Below are 20,157 nucleotides of genomic sequence, written 5' to 3' on the forward strand. Positions count from 1 at the left end.
CGAGATTTTGGATTCGAGGGTACAGGGGAGGTTAGTATTAGGCACCACCTGGGGGGTCTTAGGATTAGCACGCCCAAAAGCTTTGCACGTGTAAACTAGGGTGCTAAGTAGTTTGCACTGCAAAGCTGTCACTGTTTGCATGCTACTTTAGCATGCGTAAAAGTTTGTGCATGTAAAGTTTTGCGCGCACCCCTTTGCGTGCAAAATCAGCCGTTTCGCGAAGAGGCTGATTTTTCACGCAAAGCGGTGCACGCAAAACTAAGCCAGTTTGCACGTGCTAAGTGGCTTTTCACTGACATGCTAACACTTAGCACCGACATACGGCCGTGCAGGCTGTGCCGCTGCACCAGGGCCCCTGAAGTTCCGTTTTCTTCAGGGGCCTATTAAGTTTTTTTGTTTTTTTTTTATATATATATATATATTTTTTTTATCTACTCCTATCCTCCCTCCCTCACCTCGGAGGGCCCCCCTCCCGGAATGCGCGGCGAGCGGCAAATCCGGGTCTCCAGGCAGACGCTAGAGGGCTCCGCCGGCAGCCGCTTGGTCTCCAATATGTCGACAGAGTTGGCGACATATTGGAGACTAAGCGGCTGGGCCTCTAGCGTCTGCCTGGAGCCCTGAAGACTTCCTGCATTTGCCGCTCGCTCGCTCTCCCGCCGCGCATATTGGGAGGGGGGCCCTCCAAGGTGAGGAAGGGAGGGAGGGAGGGAGGATGGGAGTCGGGCCCCCCACCCGGATACTCAAAGGGCTACCTGCCTACCCACCCGGCTTCCTTCCTACCTACCCACCCGGCTACCTAACCACCCACCAGGCTTCCTACCTACCTACCCACCCGGCTACCTAACCACCCACCTGGCTTCCTACCTACCTACCCACCCGGCTACCTACCCACCCACCCGGCTACCTAACCACCTACCCACCCGGCTACCTACCCACCCGGCTTCCTACCTACCCACCCGGCTACCTACCCACCCACCAGGCTTCCTACCTACCTACCCACCCGGCTACCTAACCACCCACCAGGCTTCCTACCTACCTACCCACCCGGCTACCTACCTAACCACCCACCTGGCTACCTACCTACCCACCCGGCTACCTACCTACCCACCCACCCGGCTACCTACCCACCCGGCTACCTACCTACCTACCCACCCGGCTACCTACCCACCCACCCAGCTACCTAACCACCTACCCACCCGGCTACCTACCCACCCACCAGGCTTCCTACCTACCCACCTGGCTACCTACCCACCCACCAGGCTTCCTACCTACCTACCTACCCACCCGGCTACCTAACCACCCACCAGGCTTCCTACCTACCTACCCACCCGGCTACCTACCTAACCACCCACCTGGCTACCTACCTACCCACCCGGCTACCTACCTACCCACCCACCCGGCTACCTACCCACCTGGCTACCTACCTACCTACCCACCCGGCTACCTAACCACCTACCCACCTGGCTACCTACCCACCCACCAGGCTTCCTACCTACCCACCCGGCTACCTACCCACCCACCAGGCTTCCTACCTACCTACCCAACCACCCGGCTACCTAACCACCCACCAGGCTTCCTACCTACCTACCCACCCGGCTACCTACCTAACCACCCACCTGGCTACCTACCTACCCACCCGGCTACCTACCTAACCACCCACCCGGCTACCTACCCACTCGGCTACCTACCTACCCACCCGGCTACCTAACCACCCACCAGGCTTCCTACCTACCCACCCGGCTACCTACCCACCCACCAGGCTTCCTACCTACCCACCCGGCTACCTACCCACCCACCAGGCTTCCTACCTACCTACCCACCCGGCTACCTACCTAACCACCCACCTGGCTACCTACCTAACCACCCACCCGGCTACCTACCCACCCACCAGGCTACCTACCCACCAGGCTACCTACCCACCCGGCTACCTACCTACCTGGCTACCTACCTACCCACCAGGCTTCCTACCTACCCACCCGGCTACCTACCCACCCACCAGGCTTCCTACCTACCTACCCACCCGGCTACCTACCTAACCACCCACCCGGCTACCTACCTACCCACCCAGCTACCTACCTAACCACCCACCCGGCTACCTACCGGGCTAGTTACCAACCCACCCACCAGGCTACCTACCCACCCACCAGGCTACCTACCTACCCACCCACTCACCAGGCTACCTACCTACCCACCCACCAGGCTACCTACCTACCGGGCTAGTTACCAACCCACCCACCAGGCTACCTACCCACCCACCCACTCACCCACCCACCCACCAGGCTACCTATCCACCCAACCACCCATGGGAGCTGTGCGCCGGATGGAGGCTGGGACAGGAGGTCTGCTGCTGCAGGTGAGTAAATGTTTTTGTTTTTTTATTTATATTAGCAGGTGTATGTTCTGGGCAGGTCTGCCACATGTTTGCACGTATTTTCTGCGCAAATCTGCCGACATGATTGCATGTATTTTCTGGGCATATCTGCCGACTTGATTGCACGTATTTTCTGGGCATATCTGCCGACTTGATTGCACGTATTTTCTGGGCATATCTGCCGACTTGATTGCACGTATTTTCTGGGCATATCTGCCGACTTGATTGCACGTATTTTCTGGGCATATCTGCCGACTTGATTGCACGTATTTTCTGGGCATATCTTCCGACATGATTGCACGTATTTTCTGCGCATATCTGCCGACATGATTGCACGTATTTTCTGGGCATATCTGCCGACATGATTGCACATATTTTCTGGGCATATCTGCCGACTTGATTGCACGTATTTTCTGGGCATATCTGCCGACTTGATTGCACGTATTTTCTGGGCATATCTGCCGACATGATTGCATGTATTTTCTGGGCAGATCTGCCGACTTGATTGCACGTATTTTCTGGGCATATCTGCCGACTTGATTGCACGTATTTTCTGGGCATATCTGCCGACTTGATTGCACGTATTTTCTGGGCATATCTGCCAAAATGATTGCACGTATTTTCTGGGCATATCTGCCGACTTGATTGCACGTATTTTCTGGGCATATCTGCCGACTTGATTGCACGTATTTTCTGGGCATATCTGCCGACTTGATTGCACGTATTTTCTGGGCATATCTGCCGACTTGATTGCACGTATTTTCTGGGCATATCTTCCGACATGATTGCACGTATTTTCTGGGCATATCTGCCGACATGATTGCACGTATTTTCTGGGCATATCTGCCGACATGATTGCACATATTTTCTGGGCATATCTGCCGACTTGATTGCATTTATTTTCTGGGCATATCTGCCGACTTGATTGCACGTATTTTCTGGGCATATCTGCCGACTTGATTGCACGTATTTTCTGAGCATATCTGCCGAAATGATTGCACGTATTTTCTGGGCATATCTGCCGACTTGATTGCACGTATTTTCTGGGCATATCTGCCGACTTGCTTGCACGTATTTTCTGGGCATATCTGCCGACTTGATTGCACGTATTTTCTGGGCATATCTGCCGACTTGATTGCACATATTTTCTGGGCATATCTGCCGACTTGATTGCACGTATTTTCTGGGCAAATCTTCAGACATGATTGCACGTATTTTCTGGGCATATCTGCCGACATGATTGCACGTATTTTCTGGGCATATCTGCCGACATGATTGCACATATTTTCTGGGCATATCTGCCGACTTGATTGCACTTATTTTCTGGGCATATCTGCCGACTTGATTGCACGTATTTTCTGGGCATATCTGCCAACATGATTGCACATATTTTCTGGGCAGATCTGCCGACTTGATTGCACGTATTTTCTGGGCATATCTGCCGACTTGATTGCACGTATTTTCTGGGCATATCTGCCGACTTGATTGCACGTATTTTCTGGGCATATCTGCCGACTTGATTGCACGTATTTTCTGGGCATATCTGCCGAAATGATTGCACGTATTTTCTGGGCATATCTGCCGAAATGATTGCACGTATTTTCTGGGCATATCTGCCGACATGATTGCACGTATTTTCTGGGCATATCTGCCGACATGATGTGTATTTTCTTGAGAAAACCTGCACAATTATGTGAATTTTCTGGGGAAAGGGTCACCAAAACCTGGGCCCACTGTCTTTGCGTTGCACTTTTCAAGGGAACCTGAGGTGAGAATAATCTTGAGGCTGCCATATTTCTCTCCTTTTAAGCAATACCAGTTGCCTGGCTGCCGTGCTGGTCCTCTGCCTCTTATTCTTTCAACCATAGACCCTGAACAAGCATGCAGCAGGTCAGGGGTTTCTGACAATATTGTCAGAACTGAGAAGATTAGCTGCATGCTTGTTGCTGGTGTAATTCAGTTTATTACTGCAGCCAAATAGATCAGCAGGGCCAGCAGGCAACTAGTATTGTTTAAAAGGAAATAAACCCTCACCCCGGGTTCGCTTTAAGTTAGTTAGCTCCGCCCTCATCCAGTCATTGCCATGCCCATTTTTTTGCCTTGTAGCCACACCCATATTTTGAGGGGGCCCACAATTACAATTTTGCACAGGGGCCCACTGCTGCCTGTGTCCGCCACTGCTTAGCACGCTTTAGTGAATCAAGCCCATAGTGTGAACCTGGGGGCAGCTGGCCATAAAATGGTTTACACATTTTTGGGGGAAACAGGGAGAAATTGGCAGCGCTCATGCTGTTGCCTATTATTATCACACAGCCTACCTTTGTCACCCAGCCTCCTCCTAAACACCGACTGCTCAAAATGTACAAGCAACATGTAGGCTGTGTATAATATGTGTTGCGCTATTTGAGCAATGCCCATTATGCTGGTAAGTCTCAAGCTCCTTTAAAGGGAACCAGAGAGGAACCTTCATTAAAAATACCTACCTACCCACCCGGCTACCTACCTAACCACCCACCCGGCTACCTACCCACCCGGCTACCTACCTACCCACCCGGCTACCTAACCACCCACCAGGCTTCCTACCTACCCACCCGGCTACCTACCCACCCACCAGGCTTCCTACCTACCCACCCGGCTACCTACCCACCCACCAGGCTTCCTACCTACCTACCCACCCGGCTACCTACCTAACCACCCACCTGGCTACCTACCTAACCACCCACTCGGCTACCTACCCACCCACCAGGCTACCTACCCACCAGGCTACCTACCCACCCGGCTACCTACCTACCCGGCTACCTACCTACCCACCAGGCTTCCTACCTACCCACCCGGCTACCTACCCACCCACCAGGCTTCCTACCTACCTACCCACCCGGCTACCTACCTAACCACCCACCCGGCTACCTACCTACCCACCCAGCTACCTACCTAACCACCCACCCGGCTACCTACCGGGCTAGTTACCAACCCACCCACCAGGCTACCTACCCACCCACCAGGCTACCTACCTACCCACCCACTCACCAGGCTACCTACCTACCCACCCACCAGGCTACCTACCTACCGGGCTAGTTACCAACCCACCCACCAGGCTACCTACCCACCCACCCACTCACCCACCCACCCACCAGGCTACCTATCCACCCAACCACCCATGAGAGCTGCGCGCCGGATGGAGGCTGGGACAGGAGGTCTGCTGCTGCAGGTGAGTAAATGTTTTTGTTTTTTTATTTATATTAGCAGGTGTATGTTCTGGGCAGGTCTGCCACATGATTGCATGTATTTTCTGCGCAAATCTGCCGACATGATTGCATGTATTTTCTGGGCATATCTGCCGACTTGATTGCACGTATTTTCTGGGCATATCTGCCGACTTGATTGCACGTATTTTCTGGGCATATCTGCCGACTTGATTGCACGTATTTTCTGGGCATATCTGCCGACTTGATTGCACGTATTTTCTGGGCATATCTGCCGACTTGATTGCACGTATTTTCTGGGCATATCTTCCGACATGATTGCACGTATTTTCTGCGCATATCTGCCGACATGATTGCACGTATTTTCTGGGCATATCTGCCGACATGATTGCACATATTTTCTGGGCATATCTGCCGACTTGATTGCACATATTTTCTGGGCATATCTGCCGACTTGATTGCACGTATTTTCTGGGCATATCTGCCGACATGATTGCACATATTTTCTGGGCAGATCTGCCGACTTGATTGCACGTATTTTCTGGGCATATCTGCCGACTTGATTGCACGTATTTTCTGGGCATATCTGCCGACTTGATTGCACGTATTTTCTGGGCATATCTGCCAAAATGATTGCACGTATTTTCTGGGCATATCTGCCGACTTGATTGCACGTATTTTCTGGCCATATCTGCCGACTTGATTGCACGTATTTTCTGGCCATATCTGCCGACTTGATTGCACGTATTTTCTGGGCATATCTGCCGACTTGATTGCACGTATTTTCTGGGCATATCTGCCGACTTGATTGCACGTATTTTCTGGGCATATCTTCCGACATGATTGCACGTATTTTCTGGGCATATCTGCCGTCATGATTGCACGTATTTTCTGGGCATATCTGCCGACATGATTGCACATATTTTCTGGGCATATCTGCCGACTTGATTGCACTTATTTTCTGGGCATATCTGCCGACTTGATTGCACGTATTTTCTGGGCATATCTGCCAACATGATTGCACATATTTTCTGGGCAGATCTGCCGACTTGATTGCACGTATTTTCTGGGCATATCTGCCGACTTGATTGCACGTATTTTCTGGGCATATCTGCCGACTTGATTGCACGTATTTTCTGGGCATATCTGCCAAAATGATTGCACGTATTTTCTGGGCATATCTGCGGAAATGATTGCACGTATTTTCTGGGCATATCTGCCGACATGATTGCACGTATTTTCTGGGCATATCTGCCGACATGATGTGTATTTTCTTGAGAAAACCTGCACAATTATGTGAATTTTCTGGGGAAAGGGTCACCAAAACCTGGGCCCACTGTCTTTGCGTTGCACTTTTCAAGGGAACCTGAGGTGAGAATAATCTTGAGGCTGCCATATTTCTCTCCTTTTAAGCAATACCAGTTGCCTGGCTGCCGTGCTGGTCCTCTGCCTCTTATTCTTTCAACCATAGACAGTGGCGGCTCCAGGAAATTTTTTTAGGGGGTGCTATGCAGGTGCTGGACCAATTTCCGGGGGAGCTGACGAAATGGGTGTGGCTACAACCTGCGGCGCGCAAGGCGCGCCGCGGCGAAAAATGGGCGTGGTCATGACCGGATGAGGGCGGGGCTAACTGTAATTTAAAGTGAACCCAGGGTGAGAGTGATATGGTGGCTGCCATATTTATTTCCTTTTAAACAATACTAGTTGCCTGGCAGCCCTGCTGATCTATTTGGCTGTAGTAGTGAACTGAATTACACCAGAAACAAGCCATGCAGCTAATCTTGTCAGTTCTGACAATATTGTCAGAAACCCCTGACCTGCTGCATGCTTGTTCAGGGTCTATGGTTGAAAGAATTAGAGGCAGAGGACCAACACGGCAGCCAGGCAGCTGGTATTGCTTAAAGGGAGATAAATATTGCAGCCTCAATATTATTCTCACCTTGGGTTCCCTTTAAAAGTGCATATGCACAATCGTTATCAGATATGGCCCCAATATGCACAATCGGTATCAGATATGGCCCCAATATGCACAATCGGTAGCAGATATGGTCCCAATATGCACAATCGGTAGCAGATATGGTCCCAATATGCACAATCGGTGGCAGATATGGTCCCAATATGCACAATCGGTGGCAGATATGGTCCCAATATGCACAATCGGTGGCAGATATGGTCCCAATATGCACAATCGGTGGCAGATATGGTCCCAATATGCACAATCGGTGGCAGATATGGTCCCAATATGCACAATCGGTGGCAGATATGGTCCCAATATGCACAATCGGTGGCAGATATGGTCCCAATATGCACAATCGGTGGCAGATATGGTCCCAATATGCACAATCGGTGGCAGATATGGTCCCAATATGCACAATCGGTGGCAGATATGGTCCCAATATGCACAATCGGTGGCAGATATGGTCCCAATATGCACAATCGGTGGCAGATATGGTCCCAATATGCACAATCGGTGGCAGATATGGTCCCAATATGCACAATCGGTAGCAGATATGGCCCCAATATGCACAATCGGTAGCAGATATGACCCCAATATGCACAATCCGTAGCAGAAATGACCCCAATATGCACAATCGGTAGCAGATATGACCCCAATATGCACAATCGGTAGCAGATATGACCCCAATATGCACAATCGGTAGCAGATATGACCCCAATATGTACAATCGGTAGCAGATATGACCCCAATATGCACAATCGGTAGCAGATATGACCCCAATATGCACAATCGGTAGCAGATATGACTCCAATATGCACAATCCGTAGCAGATATGACCCCAATATGCACAATCGGTAGCAGAAATGACCCCAATATGCACAATCGGTAGCAGAAATGACACCAATATGCACAATCGGTAGCAGAAATGACCCCAATATGCACAATCGGTAGCAGAAATGACCCCAATATGCACAATCCGTAGCAGATATGACCCCAATATGCACAATCCATAGCAGACATGACCCCAATATGCACAATCCGTAGCAGACATGACCCCAATATGTACAATCAGCATCACCTGAAAAAGAAAAGAAAAACCCATTACTCACCTACAGCCAGAAGACCTTCTTTCCCGACCTCCTGTCCCGAGTCCCGACCTCATTGTGGCGCGCAGCGCCCGCGCGCCCACGATCCTCTTCCTTCCCGACGTCACGACGAGACTTCCTGCCTGCATGCAGAGAGCAGGGCTACGGGAAAATGGCCGCCCGAAGCCATGCACTGCAGACTCGAAGTCTGCAGAACAGGGCTCCGGGCGGCCATCTTACCGTAGCCCTGCCTGCTGCTCCGTGCTGCCGCTGTGTGAACTGACTTGGCGTCTTTTAGACGCCTGAATTCAGTTCACTCCAGGGGGTGCTTTGGGGGTGCTTGGACAATTCTAGGGGGTGCTCGAGCACCCCCAAGCACCCCCCTGGCGCCGCCCCTGACCATAGACCCTGAACAAGCATGCAGCAGGTCAGGGGTTTCTGACAATATTGTCAGAACTGAGAAGATTAGCTGCATACTTGTTGCTGGTGTAATTCAGTTTATTACTGCAGCCAAATAGATCAGCAGGGCCAGCAAGCAAATAGTATTGTTTAAAAGGAAATAAACCCTCACCCCGGGTTCGCTTTAAGTTAGTTAGCTCCGCCCTCATCCAGTCATTGCCATGCCCATTTTTTTGCCGCGTCGCTACGCGCCGCAGGTTCTATCCACGCCTATTTTTTGCCTTGTAGCCACACCCATATTTTGAGGGGGCCCACAATTACAATTTTGCACAGGGGCCCACTGCTGCCTGTGTCCGCCACTGCTTAGCACGCTTTAGTGAATCAAGCCCATAGTGTGAACCTGGGGGCAGCTGGCCATAAAATGGTTTACACATTTTTGGGGGAAACAGGGAGAAATTGGCAGCGCTCATGCTGTTGCCTATTATTATCACACAGCCTACCTTCGTCACCCAGCCTCCTCCTAAACACCGACTGCTCAAAATGTACAAGCAACATGTAGGCTGTGTATAATATGTGTTGCGCTATTTGAGCAATGCCCATTATGCTGGTAAGTCTCAAGCTCCTTTAAAGGGAACCAGAGAGGAACCTTCATTAAAAATAGAAAAAGCTTTTATACATACTTGGGGCTTCTTCCAGCCCCATAAGCCTGGATCGCTCCCACGTCGCCATCCTCCACTTCCTGTATCGCCGGTACCGGGTCCCGTCACTTCCGGCGGACGCGGCCAATTGTCCGCATCACAGGGGCTCCCTCCCTACCCGTACGCATGCGACTGCGCAGTATGCAGCCTCACGCGTACTTATATGGAGGGAACCCCCTGTGATGCGGACAATTGGCCGCGTCTGTCGGCCGACTGGCGGTAATGACGGGATCCGGCACCGGCTGGCGGCGTGGGAGCGATCTAGGCTTATGGGGCTGGAGGAAGCCCCAGGTATTTATAATAGCTTACCCCCAACGTCTCTGGTTCCCTTTAAACCCCTTATTTAGTAAATCTACCCTGTGGTGCTTGAATGACCCAATAACTGAAGTGTTGGCAATGCCCCTCACCCCGGTTGAGTTTGTTGAAGCCTCTTGGATTACTGGCGAAATATCTTTTATAATACTGTATATAAAACGTTTGGTTAAATGTCAGTCATTTGAGCTAGATACTAGAGATGCTTATGCAGTGTCCGCGGAATTGAAATTTCCACATCTCTGATCAGAAATGGGCTTACTGCAGCGGAAGTCTTGGGAATCGTATTTCTGTGAAAATGCTGCATCACCGCAACTTAGGAATTTTAGCCCAATCTCAGAACTGGGAAGCACTAGACCAATCAGAGAATGCCGAATTTTTCAGGGAAAATCGGAGTACTGCTGTAATTTTACACCAATCACAAGACTAGGATACTGCTGAGTATTTCTGAGTCCTGTGATTGGCCTAAAATTTCTATGGTGTTCCGATTACCACAGTAAAATTCTTCAGTCTCTGATTGGTCCAATATTCAGAAGTATTATAGTTAACTGACTACAGCAAAGTCCTCATCATCCAGATTTCAGGCAACTGGAAGTCATGTCTGAGGGATAACAATGACTTTGTTTTTGTGGTGCTGGTGGGGTGTTTGTAGGCTCTTAAAGGGACTCCGAGCTCTAAATAAAAACAAAATTGGTACTCACCTGGGGCTTTCTGCAGCCCACTGTAGGTCGGGAGGTCCCACGGCATCCATCTGGCTCTTCTCCCAGGGCCTGGCCAGAAATGGCTCCCCGGTGGCTCCCGGTGACACTGGGCCCGAGTGTCGGGCTCCTTCTTCCTGAAACGTCACGTCTGTCGTCACCACGCCGGCCGCCTCGCGTCATCACGGCAGCTGGCGTGACAGTACTGCGCATGCGCGGTTTAATCGCGCGTGTGCAGTACTGTCACGCCGGCCGCAGTGATGACACGAGGCGGCCGGCGTGGTGACGACAGACGTGACGATCTTACAGCTTTCCTGATGCTCCTAGCTGGCTCCTAGTTTTCCTGATGCTCTTAGCTGGCTCCTAACGTTTCCAGCGTCCATGTACGCAAGTCAGCATGTCACATGACCCGATACAGGTCAGGTGACACGCCGGCTTCCAAGCACCGGAGAAGCCGGAAAACCACTAGGAGCAAGAGGAAGGCTGCAAGACATTGCTGGAGGCTCGATGAGGCTCGATGAGTATTTCGGCAGAGGTTTTTTCTTTTTAGGCCAGTTGCTGAAGCAACCGGCAAGCACATGTATCCGTCATTAGGCGATCCCCACCAGTGCCAGATACTGGGGACTCTGCTTCATATTTAAAAAAAAAATCACAAAAAAATTACTTTCCTCAGAAATCGGTAATCGGAAATCAGATTTCAGAAATCCATGGAATCGGTAATCGACATTTTCGGCAATCAGAATTTCCATGGAATTGGAATTTCCAACCATCCCTACTTGATACAGAAAAAATAACCGCTTTTCAGACTGGCTGCACAATAAAAGTTGCACGATTGGTTTTGCCATGAGTTTTCTTATCAGCCACTTATCAGTGAAATAATATTTGCAGATAAACCATCTACTGATACGATTTACAGCACCTGAACTGTAACAATTTCATGTTGGCACCAGGTGGATGTTTTCCCAGTAGCAGCCGAGGTGAACAGGTTTAGTCCCGTAAAAGCCGGGCATTTTGGTTCCAAATGGAACGCCACCAGCAGCTGTTAATGATATATTACGGTGAACCCAACAACCTCTGAGTGTGGCCATTTTATTTGTTTCTTTGGCACTTCTTTTTGTCAGCTTTCCAAAGTAGCTTTTTGTTTTTTAAAAAAAACAATTATTTTAAGCATAAAAATATAGATCTTTTTGGTTTAACCCATTAGCATCTTCAAACGAAATATTTTGTTTGAAGATGCGCATTCATTTTTACGTCAGCTGGCAGAACTAATTGTTCTGTCTAATGAGTTTATGCAGAGTGGTGCAGGGAGCGTTTTCTAGTTACCTGTTCCAGTTGCTGGATCAGCTTTTCCTCTTCATTCACCTGTGGCGCTGCCAAGCCCGGTCCACCCATGATGCCAAGTGAGGCAACTTCCTCGGGTGGCAAAGTCTGGGGTCAGCACCAGGCAGAAACAGGAAGTGAAGAGAGTGCCTGGCTTGCCTATACTGGGGGACACTGTACCTGACTAACCTATACTGGGGGCACCTGTACCTAGCTACCAATACTGGGGCCACCTATACCTGGCTACCTACCGATACTGAGCTATAATTTGCGGTGAAAATTGTCGGGTGCTGTGCGATCATTCCAATTTGGGGTGGGACGCATCCTCACAAGTTTGCCTCAGGCAGCAAAAAGTCTATAACCAGCCCTGGGCGCTACACTCCCAACATCCTCTTCTGACTTCCGATCACATGTTATTGCATGTGGTCGGGGTTTAAGGAAGATAGTGTCAGTGGCAATGCCACCCAGTGGTGGAAGAGGGGTAATGGAAGAGTTTCTTCCATCACCCCTCTTCCACGACCCCGATGACACTGCACCGCTGACACAATCTTCTGAGCCCCGACCACATACAATCACATGTGATCGGAAGTCAGAAGAGGATGTCGGGAGTGCAGCATCACTGGTGGATGAAGAGGAGAAGCCAGTCCAACATCCGAAACAGGACACTATAAAAACGCTTTCTGCATACCCTGCCAGGCGGCAGAATTTTTTTTAACCCTGCAACCACATACATTTTTACTTTATGAGGCTTTTAAACAGTTAAAAGTGTTTTTCAGAATGAGTGATGTTTACTGGCACTTGATTATTATGACAGGCAATTTTGGTTTGTTCTTTAACCACTTTATCCACCACTACAGTATATCTACGTCCTGTGTAATTTCCTCTTAGCTACAAGATATATAAGTACATATATGTCTTGTAGCTAAAGCACAGTTTTGCAGGGTTGGGCATTGCTCCTGTGCACACCTCTGGCACTATTTGCAGTAGCACTTATTGGTGAAAGGGAATATATATTCCCTGGGCCAATAAGATTGATCTTTACCACTAAAAATGCTTTTATTTTCTCAGCTTATAGTGAAAAATAAACACTGTAGCATTATTTCAGAATCACAAATCCTCACCATTGATTGTGACAGAAACGTAAACTAAGTTTTGTGATAAACGGTAGAAATAGCCAAACAAAATTCGTGGTTTTATCTACAATAGCTCTTTTTATTTTTAAACTGGAATTGGTAAAACAGAAATAATGTGTTTTTTCAATTTTATTCCTCTTTTTGCATTAAAATGCATAGAAAACAAAATTCAAGATAAATGCCATACAATGAAAGCCTAGTTTGTCTTGAAAAAAATGATATATATATTTCATTTAGGTGTCATAAGTAAGGATAAAGTTATTGCTGATTAAATAGGGACATAGCTAAAATTTTAAAACTGCTCTGGTCCATAAGGGGGAAACAAGGTCTGGATGCGAAGCAATCCTGAACTGAATTTTAAAACATAAGTTTGATACTTACTTAGGGAAGTATCTGAATGGTCCAGAGGCTTCCTTGGTCCTTCTTCATGCCATCGATCCAGCGTTGGTTCTCTCTATTCCTATTCGATCCATTGGACCAAATAGGTTCCTCCTGGCCAGGAACATGATCGTGGATGAGTATATTATTATTATTATTACAAATTCCTCTGTGCCCCAGGGCTTCCCTCTACTGGGCATGTGCGGACCATACTCGTGCATGCCCAGTGCAATTGTGCTAATTCACAGCCGCGCTCCTGATTAGAAGATAACAAATGTCCTAGCATTAGATGGTTGGCATGTAGATGAACCGGTGAAGCCTTGAAATAGTTCCACTACCGAAGTTAGTACCAAACTTTTGTTTTTAAATATATCTCAGGATTGTTTTTTAATGGACAGTTTCCAAGAGTTTATGTATATACAGGATCTTCTCAAAAAATTAGCATATTGTGATAAAGTTCATTATTTTCTGTAATGTACTGATAAACATTATACTTTCATATATTTTAGATTCAAATACACACAACTGAAGTAGTTCAAGCCTTTTATTATTTTAATATTGATGATTTTGGCATACAGCTCATGAAAACCCAAATTTCCTATCTCAAAAAATTAGCATATTTCATCCGACCAATAAAAGAAAAGTGTTTTTAAAACAAAAAAGTCAACCTTCAAATAATTATGTTCAGTTATGCACTCAATACTTAGTCGGGAATCCTTTTGCAGAAATGACTGCTTCAATGCGGCGTGGCATGGAGGCAATCAGCCTGTGGCACTGCTCAGGTGTTATGGAGGCCCAGGATGCTTTGATAGCGGCCTTAAGCTCATCCAGAGTGTTGGGTCTTGCGTCTCTCAACTTTCTCTTCACAATATCCCACAGATTCTCTATGGGGTTCAGGTCAGGAGAGTTGGCAGGCCAATTGAGCACAGTAATACCATGGTCAGTAAACCATTTACCAGTGGTTTTGGCACTGTGAGCAGGTGCCAGGTCGTGCTGAAAAATGAAATCTTCATCTCCATAAAGCTTTTCAGCAGATGGAAGCATGAACGCACTTTTGAACCAGAAACAGCGGCAGAAGCGCCTGACCTGGGCTACAGAGAAGCAGCACTTACCATGGCATTACTGTGCTCAACACTCTGGATGAGCTTAAGGCCGCTATCGAAGCATCCTGGGCCTCCATAACACCTGAGCAGTGCCACAGGCTGATTGCCTCCAGGCCACGCAGCATTGAAGCAGTCATTTCTGCAAAAGGACTCCTGACCAAGTATTGAGTGCATAACTGAACATAATTATTTGAAGGTTGACTTTTTTTGTTTTAAAAACACTTTTCTTTTATTGGTCGGATGAAATATGCTAATTTTTTGAGATAGGAAATTTGGGTTTTCATGAGCTGTATGCCAAAATCATCAATATTAAAACAATAAAAGGCTTGAACTACTTCAGTTGTGTGTATTTGAATCTAAAATATATGAAAGTCTAATGTTTATCAGTACATTACAAAAAATAATTAACTTTATCACAATATGCTAATTTTTTGAGAAGATCCTGTATACTCCCCCCACCACGACACAAGTTAAATAGCCCAGAAATAAATAATACCCAGGTACCTTTTAAGAGGCCCAAAAATATTGGTTACGTGGCTTGTGTGTCTGTTTCCAAGATTTCTTTGGACAAATGAACGGGGTGTGGGCTCGATGACCTCAGACAGCCTGTTTGGCTTCTGTTGTATAGTCTAGCTTGGTCCCTGTGACCAGTTGATAAAGGTTCTTATCTGCTCTAGCTGTGGCTACCATATTTCTCCATTCTGGATAGTACCATGATCACTTTGGATGGTATTATGATTAGGCCTTTGGTTGTCAGTTGTCTTAGAGATAAGGGTCCATTCCACCCTCTAGCTTAGCGACATGCAGCATTTCCATTTGTGGTATAGTCAGACTGAATCTGTAGGCATTGCAATAAGAATTCCATGTGCAATTCCTTCAGCAGCAACGGAATTGCCATCTGAAAGATGCATATTTTTTTTGTAACTTAGATTGAGCTCCGTTAAGAAACTTCTGTTGCTTGCCAAATAACTTGTTTCTTCTGGATCTATATATTCCATATACTTTTGGGCTGGATAAGCATTTGTTACTTCATGAATTTCTATCTTTGGGTTTCTTCCATAAAGCAACGTGCATCAGGTGGCAAACATTAGAGGTCAGCAAGAGACGGCTCCCCTCCCCAAATGTCCCCGTTGTAACATCTGTAAACTTGGCGGCTGCGGATACGCATGTTATACCCGCAGTCGCCTTTGTTCCCTGTTCACAGGCCTTGTCCGTCCCGGCGGCGTCTAGCACGCTGGGAACGGCATTGTCTCTTGCTCATAGGGTCTCTGTATCGCACGGGCGCGCACGGAGACAGGACCTTTATGCTGGAAGAAGGCGCGTCAGCTGACCTGCCGGTCGGCTGACGTCAGGGTTGACTCGCGCTGCTCAGATTGGCTGATTGTTAGGGGGCGTGGCGCTGGGCTCTCTTCGGCTTCTTAAGCCTTCACTAATCATTGGCAACTCGTCTGCTGTTGCGAATACACTTGTGTTAGCGCTCAGACCTAGTGCCGTTCCAGTTGATGATAGATGTATATGCAGTGTTTGCAATATACATCTATCTATAGTTAGTTAATATTACATTGTATTTCTGATAACCCGTGTATGATTCTGGCTACTCTCTAACCTTGCTATTGCTAAATGTTTCTGTACCTCTGCCTTTCTGACTTTAGCTGCTGAACCTCTGCCTGATATTACTACTCTCTTGCCTGCCGTTTTGGTACTGTCTCTGCCTGCCAGTGCCTGTTATCGTACTTTGCCTGTCTGACTACTCTAGTCACCAGTGATTGTTAGTACCAGGGCAGTTTCTAGGCTAAATTTCACCCAGTTCGAGAGTCCAAAAATATGCCCCCCCCCCCCCTTCCCCAAAATCAGAGCTGCTAAGTGAAATCATGTCAAAAGGCTTCTTGAAACCAACTCACCATTTTTATTTTTTTTCAAATGCTGGTGCACACAGCTCCTCCTGCCTCAGTCTTGCTGCACCGTGTCCGCGCGTCACCGACTCCTAGCAGCAGGGGTGAGCCTGGGGTGCCTGGCACCTGGGTGCAAGATTTTCTCTGGCGCCTATGGGAGTGGTTAAATTAACCGCGCCCAACCACATAACCACACCCATGTCCTGCAGATTTACCCACAAAGGCAATCTTATTGGCAGCAGTCGATTTCCCCACAATTTGTGGGGAAATCGACTGCTGCCAATAAGATTGCCTTTGTGGGGAAATCGACTGCTGCCAATAAGACTGCCTTTGTGGGGAAATCGACTGCTGCCAATAAGATTGCCTTTGTGGGGAAATATGCTGCCATTAAGATTGCCTTTGTGGGGAAATCTGCTGCCATAAAGATTGCCTTTGTGGGGAAATCTGCTGCCATAAAGATTGCCTTTGTGGGGAAATCTGCTGCCATAAAGATTGCCTTTGTGGGGAAATCTGCTGCCATAAAGATTGCCTTTGTGGGGAAATCTGCTGCCATTAAGACTTAATGGTAGCCAGATTTCCCCACAAATGCAATCTTAATGGCAGCATATTTCTCCACAAATGCAATCTTAATGGTAGCCAGATTTCCCCACAAATGCAATCTTATTGGCAGCACAGCAATTCACTCACCTCTGGCTGGGTCTGGGTGGAGGAGGTAGGAGGATATAGGCAGGCAGACAGGCAGGCAGGCGGCTGCAGCTGACTGTGACCACGGTGGCGGGCGGCATTAGGAGGAGCTGGCCGGGCTGCGGGCACTCACTGTGTCTGTGGTGGCGCTGCTAGTCGCTCTCTCAGAGTGAGTCTCTCTAGACTCTACTCTGGCTCTGTCCACGCACATACCACGGGTCGGGTGGGCGTCAGTCTCACACGCTGAGGCTGTGGCTCCTCCCCCCATCAAGCGTGACATGAGGTCAGGTGGGCTGCCTGTTTCCCCACTGGGCTGCGCCGACGTCTACATGTGACGTCAGGCACAGCCGCCCACCCCGCACAGTGTGTCGCTGGGAATGGAGTGGGGAGATCCTCATCCCGGGGAGATAAGTTAGGACGGTAGACCCGCCAGCGCCTGTCAGAGGCCGGCGCCTGGGTGCAATGCACAGACCCAGGCGCGGCCCTGCCTAGCAGTGACGTGACGTCACATCATGGTCGGACTGGGACACTAAGGGCCCACCAGGGAAGTTTCAACCTGGGGCCCACCGCCCACCCCCCGCCCCTGCCTCCAACCTTCCCCCTCCCTCCCACCCACCCCCCCCCCCCCCCCCCCCGGATTCACAAATATGTCAGTGCTATATAACTACAAAATAATTTTATTTGGACTATGATTACGGCAGGGAATAGATTGTGAGCTCTTCTAAGGAGTCTATGGCATGACTATGCAGGGGCTGCTCCAGAGGGTGGTGGGGCGGCTATACAGGTCCTGGGTTCACTGGCATGGGAGACTGCCATATGAGGCACGCGCAGCAAAAAAAATAAAATAAAAGGGGTGTGGCCATGCACTGGAACATGAGCATGGTGATGATGGATCATGGGCAGACCCAAAGTTCCGCCCAGAAAAACCTTAGATAACTGAAAATTACCCGGGGCTTCATTCAGCCGCTAGAGGTCTGTGTGTCCCTTGCTGCAGCTCTGGTCTTCTCCTAGGTACTGCTGTCAGTCCCATAGTGCATGCGCAGGTGCTTCTCATGATCCCACGGCCAGAAGCCTTCTCTGCACAGAGTATAATGCTCCTGGGTGTGATTGTGAAAAGTGCGCCCGCGCAAGCTGCTAACCCATCACTACGGGACTGACAGTGGGACCAGGACCAAAGCTGCAGTGAGGGACACACAGACTTCTGGGCTCAGTGCTCAAACGTCAAAGACCTTGTCAGTGTCACCTAACCATCTCTCTCCAAAACAGCCATAACACACACAAGGAACCCGCACAAACAAAGCATAAGTAATATGAATAAATGTGAAAAATAAATATTACCCACACCTCAAAGGCTATTATCACAGGGTATGACAGAGTTTCAGTCTCTGTTTCACACAGTAATAGATTTGCTGCCCTATGATTGTACCTTAGTGTGTTACTGTCTCCCCCTGGCCTGGCTCTCTGCAGTGTGTACAGTCCATTCCTCCTGCTTGGCTCAGGCTCCTGCCACAGGATTATTGATGACAGGCTCTGTGTGCTGTCTCGGTGTCTCCAGGCCCCCCTCTCTCTCTTGCCGGGCTGGCTCTCTCCCTCCTCCTCGTCATGGCTGGGTGCTCCTAGCAGTCTCTCTTCTGTCGCTGCCCCACACTTCAAGCACAGTGTGTGCGAAATGTGTGTAAGACCAGCAGCTGTGCAGGTTCGAACTACGCGCCAGACTCCAGAGCCCAGAAAGACGTCACTGTCATGTGACTAAGCCGAGGGGAGGGAGGAGGAGCAGGAAGAACCAGCACTAACTTCAACTTGCAGCATGACTGACTGGCACCTGTTACTGTCAGTCACGCTGCCGCTGGCCCATAGGAGAAAGAGGAGAGGAGCCCTCTGGTCATGTGACCTGTGACGTCACACCTTTCTGCCTGGCGCCCCCCCAATCTGTCTCTCATCGGCGCCCCGTTCAGCAGAACCGGCTGAACGGGGCAAGAAACGGCCCTGGTTAGTACCTTGCAAGCTCCTCTGACAAGGTCTTGCTAAACTATTCAGCCACCTGTGCTGTTATTACCTTCCTATCTCCTCTGGAAAGGTCTAGTTAACTATTCAGTCATTTGTACTGTCAGTACCTTACCAGCCCCTCTGGTAAGGTTTAGCCAAACTTCTTTAGTTCTCTCATTGTTAGTACTTTGCCAGCTCCTCTGATAAAGGTATTGTTATTTGTGTTGGTAGACCCTCCAGCTCCTCTGGAGAAGTCTATACTGTTGCACCAAACACCACACCTTACTCTCAGCTAGCTATACTAGTATTATTGGTGATACTGCAGATCACCACATAATCAGGTATAGCGTCTGTATTATTAGTGATTCTGCAGATCACAAATAATCAGACGTCTGAGTTGCAGCACCCAATCGGTACACCCGTCCTTGCAGTCTCTCTCTCCCCCTCCATAGATGCGCAGCGCCGCTTCACTCACCTGTTCTCAGCATTCCAGCGATGGGATCTCCATCCAGCATCCTGTATCCATGGCTATAGCAGTGCCTCATGTGACCTACTACATGCTGACGGGTCACATAAGGCGCCGCTGTAGTCAGAGAGGAAGCAGGACTTTATGTGTGGCTGGTGATTCCCATCGCTAATCTGCTGAGAGCGGGTGAGTGATGCGGCGCTAGTGCAGCACCTACCCGGCATCCCGGGGGATCAGATGCTGCGGGCCTCCAGGGAGGAGATGCTGTCTCATGTAAAGTGCCCTGGTCCCTTATTCAAGTAATTTTCTCCTAGAAGATATATACAGTATATACTGTATACTGTATGCACAGAGGGAGATACTGCTGGCTTGGCAGTTGGAAACAGCCATTATTCCCCACAATGCAATGAGGCTCACAGTAAGGAATCTGTCCTTGGCCTTGGCCCTGACATCACTACGTGGGCGGGGTTTC

The 20,157-nt window shown here is 49.0% G+C and overlaps 1 long non-coding RNA gene across 1 annotated transcript in view; it reads right to left on the reverse strand.

Annotated features, from left to right (window-relative positions):
* The window catches only part of LOC137504457 (uncharacterized), a 240,638-nt gene extending 221,653 nt beyond the window's left edge, over positions 1 to 18,985 (reverse strand). The window contains exon 1 of the long non-coding RNA XR_011019486.1: positions 18,660 to 18,985. This is a non-coding gene — a long non-coding RNA (uncharacterized lncRNA). The remainder of the gene's footprint in view (positions 1 to 18,659) is intronic.
* Between the last annotated feature and the right edge of the window lie 1,172 nt (positions 18,986 to 20,157).

This window comes from Hyperolius riggenbachi, chromosome 4, assembly GCF_040937935.1.
Source record: "Hyperolius riggenbachi isolate aHypRig1 chromosome 4, aHypRig1.pri, whole genome shotgun sequence".
Taxonomy (NCBI): domain Eukaryota; kingdom Metazoa; phylum Chordata; class Amphibia; order Anura; family Hyperoliidae; genus Hyperolius; species Hyperolius riggenbachi.